Here is a 7922-nt window from a genome sequence, read left to right as displayed (position 1 = left end):
TGACATAGAAACATGGGTTTTTCTGAAAACTGTCATGATTTAGAAGACATTTGTAGAATCTGGTCTCTCAGGTCTTACAGTACGTTTTAACAGCGGGAGACCAACGGCGAGCGTCGCTATCGCCCACTATCGCCCAAAAGATGAATTATTTATATTTTCGGCCGACGTTCCTCCGCCCACTTTTCGACCATCGCCTGTAGTTGCCGGGTCCCATTGACAAATAGTGCACTTCCGCTGTTAAAACGTACTGTCAATTGTCTTTGTTATTTTACTTCCTCCACGGCACGGATCCTTCATTCCGCGGCGGAGGCTCAGGGGTAGAGTGACCGGATGCTAACCGCAAGGTTGCCAGTTCGAACCCCCCAGAGTTAGTGTCGAAGTGTCCTTGAGCAAGACTCTGAACCCCTAATTGCTCCTGATGTGCAGGTTGGTGCCTTGCATGGTTTCCACCGCCATCGGTGTGTGAATGTGTGTGTGAATGTAATGCACAATCTCTGTAAAGTGCCTTGGATAAAGGCGCTATATAAATGCACCATTTACCATCTTCGTAGAGAAAACGGAGCAGACGGTGGAGTCTTCAAAGTCTTTTCAGAAGAAGAAAGTGCGAAGGGAAACATGAAGTCACGTGACCCAGTCCGTATTAATCATATGCAAATGATTGTCCTGTGTGTGTAAAAATGCAATAATTACCAGGTACGGGAGTTTTTTTTGCTTTTTGTTTCCTTTTTTTCTTTTGCTGTGTGGATAAATTGACTATACTTTATTCAATTTAAGAAAAAAGAGAGAAATTTAAAAGAAAACAAGCAGCCAGATACCAAGTGATTCTTGGCTCATCAGAGTGAACAAAGTGAGGTCCTGTGGACTGAGATCTTAACTGATTTGCACTATATATACGCTACACTGCAAACAGAGCACAAGTTCACCTGCAGTGGGAGAGAGGTACAAGTTTTTAAACCTATTATTTTTTCAATGGCAACAAAGTTGTTGTTTTTGTGAGTGAGTATGTTAAATGTTAATTAAAGAAATGAAGTTAATTAAGGAATGGAAAAATGTATGAATGAGTTTATACTTTGGTTCGTTTTGTTTGGTCCGTCCCCCTGTTCTGTGGCACCCTGAAAGGTGGAAAGCTCTTTCATGCATTTGCTGATCCTTGAACCAATTTAACCACATTTATCCAGATGTGGAGCCGGTGGTAGGGAGGATTTCTGATGCTTTACTTTGTAGCAGTTACAACTTTCAGCCACTAGGAGGCACTGTAACTAAGGTTAAATACTGAAACGTATCGATAGAGTGCAAGGTTGTGGGACACTGCTATTTTTTCTGACTGTCAGTACAGTTATTGAGTATCTGTATCCTTCTTTAATGACATGTGCATTGATCTTTTTGGAGACATTAACACTCTCTTTGCACTCTAAAATACCTGTCGGATGGTTTTTAAAATCTGTGTTTTTCCTTCCAACCTCTGTGGTAGAAAGAGCCATGCCATATGTACAGATTGTAAGGGCTTTTTTCCAACTCTCTGTGATTGCACTGTGCAAAAAGGCTGTACTGAATTCTGTTGATGTTATTGTGACATTTGATTCTTTTTTTAAGGATCCTTAAGTTTTGCAGAATGTGAAAATGTGTAAATCCAAGTTTGTAATTGACTTCCTGGCTTTGTGTGATGAGGGGGAAAGTCCTTTGTGATGTTAAAAAATAAGTACATAAATTACATTTAAAAAGAGGGGAGGGGGGGGGGGTGCAGCTTTAATTCCATGTCAAAGGTTTGTTTTTTTAAACAAATGATATACATCAGGAACTGAATTCTATTGCCTTAAACTGTTAGTCTTAGGTGTGCATTGACATCCTTTCGTTTTTACTTTCCATCCAATTGCAAGTTTCAATTGATGTCAAAAGGTGAATTTAGCATGACTTCGACATAGCCTGATTTATGCTTCAGTGGCAAAGTGACATTCAGTGACATGTTGCTCGACAACAACAACAAAAATGTATTTTAAAACTTAAGCACATGATTCAACCTAGCATCTATTTTTGGCACATCATTATAGGTGAATGTGTTGTGAACTGGTTGGTTGACTAGCTTCACAATGCAACTATCGTAAGATGCAGTATAAGATAGGGTTTAAGTGTGTGTGTGTGTGTGTGTGTGTGTGTGTGTGTGTGTGTGTGTGTGTGTGTGTGTGTGTGTGTGTGTGTGTGTGTGTGTGTGTGTGTGTGTGTGTGTGTGTGTTAGGGGGGGTGGGTTGGGGGGTGCTGACTCAGGGGTAGAGTGGCTGGATGGTAACCGCAAGGTTGCCAGTTCGAACGCTGTGGGCTCCCCCAGAGTTAGTGTCGAAGTGTCCTTGAGCAAGACACTGAACCCCTAATTGCTCCTGATGTGCTGGTTGGTGCCTTGCATGGTTTCCGCCACCATCGGTGTATGAATGTGTGCGTGTGAATGGGTGAATGTATAATGCACAATCTATGTAAAGCGCCTTGGATAAAGGCGCTATATAAATGCACCATTTATATACCATTTTGACATTGCTGAAGCATAAATCAGGCAAAGAATACTTGTGTACATAAATGAAATGGGCAGATAATTGTGCTGTAATTTTGTGGACACTTGGTGTACTGTACATAGGGGGTAGGAATGTGGGGCTTGAGCATCTTCATAGACCTATATATGCTTTAGAGGGGATTGAAAACAGCTGTGTTTTACTAGGTTTTGACGTTCAACGAGCAGTAGGCTAGTGCATCAAGCTGTTAAGTGGGTGGTGGTGATACAGTATTTTTATGTTTGCCCATAAATCTTTGTAGACTCGATATAGGTCGTCAGTGAGAAAAGTTGGTGTAGCTACCAGCTACTACAGGCACTTATATTTTATTCTTTTGTTTTTATACTGATGAATGAAATGATCAATTTAGTCAATGTATTTATATACTTGTCCTTGGGGATATGATTTCGAGAATGATTTTGTTTTATCGCATAATAAACTATTTCTATGTTTGTTAAAAGTTGAAAAGGTAATAAATTAAATGCTTGATATTACGTACCGTCTTATGCCTGCATTTTTTTTGTCTCAATGGCAAATAGAGCTCTAAAACAACTCATTTTTTTATTACTGGTTTATATCAACGTCATAAAAATCTGTGGCAATCCTCTGAGGTCGCCTCATAGCACACGTGCAGCGGTTGACCTTCCGCTGTGATAATAAATACAGCACATCCCCCACAGGACCAATTCTCTCCATTCAGTTAGGATTTACCAGCATTTAATCTGTAGAAATCTATCTCTCCATTCATTCAAAAAAGGATCACGTGTGTCTTCCCTAGTGCAGTGGTTCCAAAAGTGGGCCCGGGGACCCCCAGGGGGTCCTTGAGGCAGTTCCAGAGGGTCCCCCATGCTAAATGATAGTTAGGAACCAAAATGGGACCTTATGGGTCTGTAACTCAGAGAGAATCCTCGAATTAACAGTGATTTTACAATCTAAATTGGGTGTCCCAGAGATAGAAATGCCATTAAATGGGGGTCCGTGGACTAATGCATGTCAAACTGGGGGTCCTTGAAATAAAACGGGTTGAGAATCACTGCTAGAGCCATAAAAAAAAATCTTCTCTTATTGGGGGTCCCTGGCATATCTCCTCAAATGGGGGTCCGCGGGCTCATTAGTGTCAATTTGGGGGTCCTTGACATGAAATAGTTTGGTAAGCACTGCCCTAGTGGTTTCTGCTCTGATGAGATATAGCTTTGTGTGAAACTGTGAATGAGTGTATATTCTATACTCAGAAGGGAATATAACCTATAACCTGAATCTATCTGGGTGGGTTGGCGCTGGACAAGCATAGATCCTAATGTCCTTATGTCATCAATTTAAAGAATACATCATTCAATACTATTTCATTCAAAAAGGTTTAAGCATAGGCCTACAGTATAGTAGTTATATACGGTGCCATCAAAAAATGTTCATCCGCAATTTTGTGCCTCAAAATGAGTTACGGAATATTCGCATATCTCAGCATATTTTTCTTATAAATGAATATTATGCACATTTCACCCCTTAAAACCTCTTGAGCCCCAATCCCCCGCCGGCGGGGGCAGAGGCTTTCCACCTCATGAACAGCTCTCAGCGGGTAAATGGGGCTGGTCAAGGTCTTAGGTTCCACCTCATGAACAGCTCTCAGCGGGTAAATGGGGCTGGTCAAGGTCTTAGGTTCCTACTCCGATATTTTTGATTTTCCCTCCTGGACCCCCTGGGGTTTAAGAGGTTAAAGGTCAGGTCCTGTCACACACAAATATGCACACTTGCACAGTATATAGAACTGTCTTCTATGGTGCTTGCTTCCCATGTTGCTTCAATCCCTGTCATCTATGGCGCTTCCTATTAGCTGCTTCCGTGTAAACTGTGGTACTTCCTACTATAGTCATCATCGAAAGATAGTCAGGAACTATATGGTATGAGACTGAATCCTACACACTCTATGCCTATGCCACAGACACCAGGATACTGACCACTGACCATGATACTGACACCAGGATACTGACCACTGACCATGATACTGACACCAGGACACTTATAACAAGAGTCTAAGCCTTAGACCTTCATCAGGACAGACCCTGATGAAGGTCTAAGCGACCGAAACGTCAACCTAATAAAGAGCAACATTTTGGCAAGTGTCTGACAGTGTGCCCTTTCTTTGTTTTTCAAAGATACCCTTTTTAATATTTGACACCAGGACACTGACACCAGGATACTGACCATGATACTGGCCCCATGATACTGGCCCCAGGGTACTGACCATGATACTGGCCCCAGGGTACTGACCGTGATACTGGCCCCAGGGTACTGACCATGATACTGGCCCCAGGGTACTGACCATGATACTGGCCCCAGGGTACTGACCATGAAACTGGCCCCAGGGTACTGACCATGAAACTGGCCCCAGGGTACTGACCATGAAACTGGCCCCAGGGTACTGACCATGAAACTGACCATGATACTGGCCCCAGGGTACTAACCAGGATACTGACCATGATACTGGCCCCAGGACACTGACCATGATACTGGCCCCAGGGTACTGACCATGATACTGGCCCCAGGATACTGACCATGATACTGGCCCCAGGGTACTGACCATGATACTGGCCCCAGGGTACTGACCATGATACTGGCCCCAGGATACGGACCATGATACTGGCCCCAGGGTACTGACCATGATACTGGCCCCAGGATACTGACAATGATACTGGCCCCAGGGTACTGACCATGATACTGGCCCCAGGGTACTGACCATGATACTGGCCCCAGGGTACTGACCATGATACTGGCCCCAGGGTACTGACCATGATACTGGCCCAGGGTACTGACCATGATACTGGCCCCAGGATACTGACCATGATACTGGCCCCAGGGTACTGACCATGATACTGGCCCCAGGGTACTGACCATGATACTGGCCCAGGGTACTGACCATGATACTGGCCCCAGGGTACTGACCATGATACTGGCCCAGGGTACTGACCATGATACTGGCCCAGGGTACTGACCATGATACTGGCCCCCAGGGTACTGACCATGATACTGGCCCCAGGATACTGACCATGATACTGGCCCCAGGGTACTGACCATGATACTGGCCCCAGGATACTGACCATGATACTGGCCCCAGGGTACTGACCATGATACTGGCCCCAGGATACTGACCATGATACTGGCCCAGGGTACTGACCATGATACTGGCCCCAGGGTACTGACCATGATACTGGCCCCAGGTACTGACCATGATACTGGCCCCAGGATACTGACCATGATAGCCTACTGGCCACAGGGTACTGACCATGATACTGGCCCCAGGATACTGACCATGATACTGGCCCCAGGGTACTGACCATGATACTGGCCCCAGGATACTGACCATGATACTGGCCCCAGGGTACTGACCATGATACTGGAGGCCCCAGGGTACTGACCATGATACTGACCAGGATACTGACCATGATACTGGCCCCAGGGTACTGACCATGATACTGGCCCCAGGGTACTGACCATGATACTGGCCCCAGGGTACTGACCATGATACTGGCCCCAGGATACTGACCATGATACTGGCCCCAGGGTACTGACCATGATACTGGCCCCAGGGTACTGACCATGATACTGGCCCCAGGGTACTGACCATGATACTGGCCCCAGGGTACTGACCATGATACTGGCCCAGGGTACTGACCATGATACTGGCCCCAGGGTACTGACTATGATACTGGCCCCAGGGTACTGACCATGATACTGGCCCCAGGGTACTGACCATGATACTGGCCCCAGGATACTGACCATGATACTGGCCCCATGATACTGACCATGATAGCCTACTGGCCCCAGGGTACTGACCGTGATACTGGCCCCATGATACTGGCCCAGGGTACTGACCATGATACTGGCCCCATGATACTGACCATGATACTGGCCCCAGGGTACTGACCATGATACTGGCCCCAGGGTACTGACCATGATACTGGCCCCAGGGTACTGACCATGATACTGGCCCCAGGGTACGGACCATGATACTGGCCCCAGGGTACTGACCATGATACTGGCCCCAGGGTACTGACCATGATACTGGCCCCAGGATACTGACCATGATACTGGCCCCAGGGTACTGACCATGATACTGGCCCCAGGGTACTGACCATGACACTGGCCCCAGGGTACTGACCATGACACTGGCCCCAGGGTACTGACCATGATACTGGCCCCAGGGTACTGACCATGATACTGGCCCCAGGGTACTGACCATGATACTGGCCCCAGGGTACTGACCATGATACTGGCCCCAGGGTACTGACCATGATACTGGCCCCAGGGTACTGACCATGATACTGGCCCCAGGATACTGACCATGATACTGGCCCCAGGGTACTGACCATGATACTGACGCGATATAACTACAACATCAACACATGCATTATTATACTGTATAACTGCACAACACCTCTGCAACATTCTGTAAAATAACAAACATATGAGTTCCAACTTCCAGGGCCCTAATTAATTATGTTGTGAGGTTAATTACATGGATTTAGTAATTAATCAATGAATATGATATGCATTATGAATACATTCAAATTAATAATGTATTAATAATGAAAATCAACGCTTTTCTGAAACCTGTTAGGCTTACTGTCATATTATCTCGTGGGCAAATAGACCAAACTGAGCTCATTCTAATAAAAAAAATGTCCATCGCCATCTGATGTAGGTCGAAATCAATCCTCCTTTGGTCACGTGTCCCGTTGTGGCACTGAAATTTGTAACCTATCGAATTCTGCGTCTACAGAGGTCAATGTGTTCGCTGTGGAAAGATTTGAGTTTTTATTTGGGGTGGTTTTTTAGGTCTTTAAATATAGGGTAGCCAAAAAATATATCTAATGTATTAATATGTAGGCTATACAATTTCTAGGCCAATATACAGTGGGTTATATAATATTATACAACTTACAACTGTAACAGTCAGACAGTGTATATGTTTTATTTTCCCTTTTTACCTCCTTTATGATGATTTCCTGTTATTTGGCTAGGCCATAGAAGTGTATATATTTGTACGTCTCTAAATGTTATGATTAATTGAAACAAGGTGGAACCTCTTGTAAACAAGTGTAGTGCTTTATTGGGTCGTCCACTCACTGTTAACAGTTTTTGTATCGAGTTGTGCTTGAAATGTAGGCTACTGTAATTCTGCAAACTGTTAATAAATACTTCAATCAATCAATCAATCAATCAAACAGTGACACATTTTACACCTAAGATGTCGCCTAAGGCCTATTGCAACACAGCGCCCTCTGCAGGCACGGTATTCACCAGGTCACCAATGTCTCCGTGACACCGGGATGAACTGGATTAACGGTCGCTCACTGTTTGCCAAGTCAGTCGGCAGCCAGCGGAAAT

At 45.0% G+C, this 7922-nt stretch overlaps 1 protein-coding gene and 1 long non-coding RNA gene across 2 annotated transcripts in view; one reads left to right on the top strand and one right to left on the bottom strand.

The window, feature by feature from the left end:
• The window catches only part of LOC306938920, a 366267-nt gene extending 363236 nt beyond the window's left edge, over nucleotides 1-3031 (top strand). Inside the window, exon 2 of the long non-coding RNA XR_013791799.1 lies at nucleotides 2486-3031. This is a non-coding gene — a long non-coding RNA (uncharacterized lncRNA). The remainder of the gene's footprint in view (nucleotides 1-2485) is intronic.
• stk3 (serine/threonine kinase 3) overlaps nucleotides 1-7922 on the bottom strand; it is a 101309-nt gene that overhangs the window by 7192 nt on the left and 86195 nt on the right. The window lies entirely within an intron of this gene.

The sequence above is a fragment of the Electrona antarctica genome (assembly GCF_951216825.1).
Source record: "Electrona antarctica genome assembly, chromosome: 15".
In the NCBI taxonomy this organism is placed as follows: domain Eukaryota; kingdom Metazoa; phylum Chordata; class Actinopteri; order Myctophiformes; family Myctophidae; genus Electrona; species Electrona antarctica.
The sequence above is the reverse complement of the archived record's forward strand: the minus strand, read 5'-3'. Positions and strand labels throughout refer to the sequence as shown.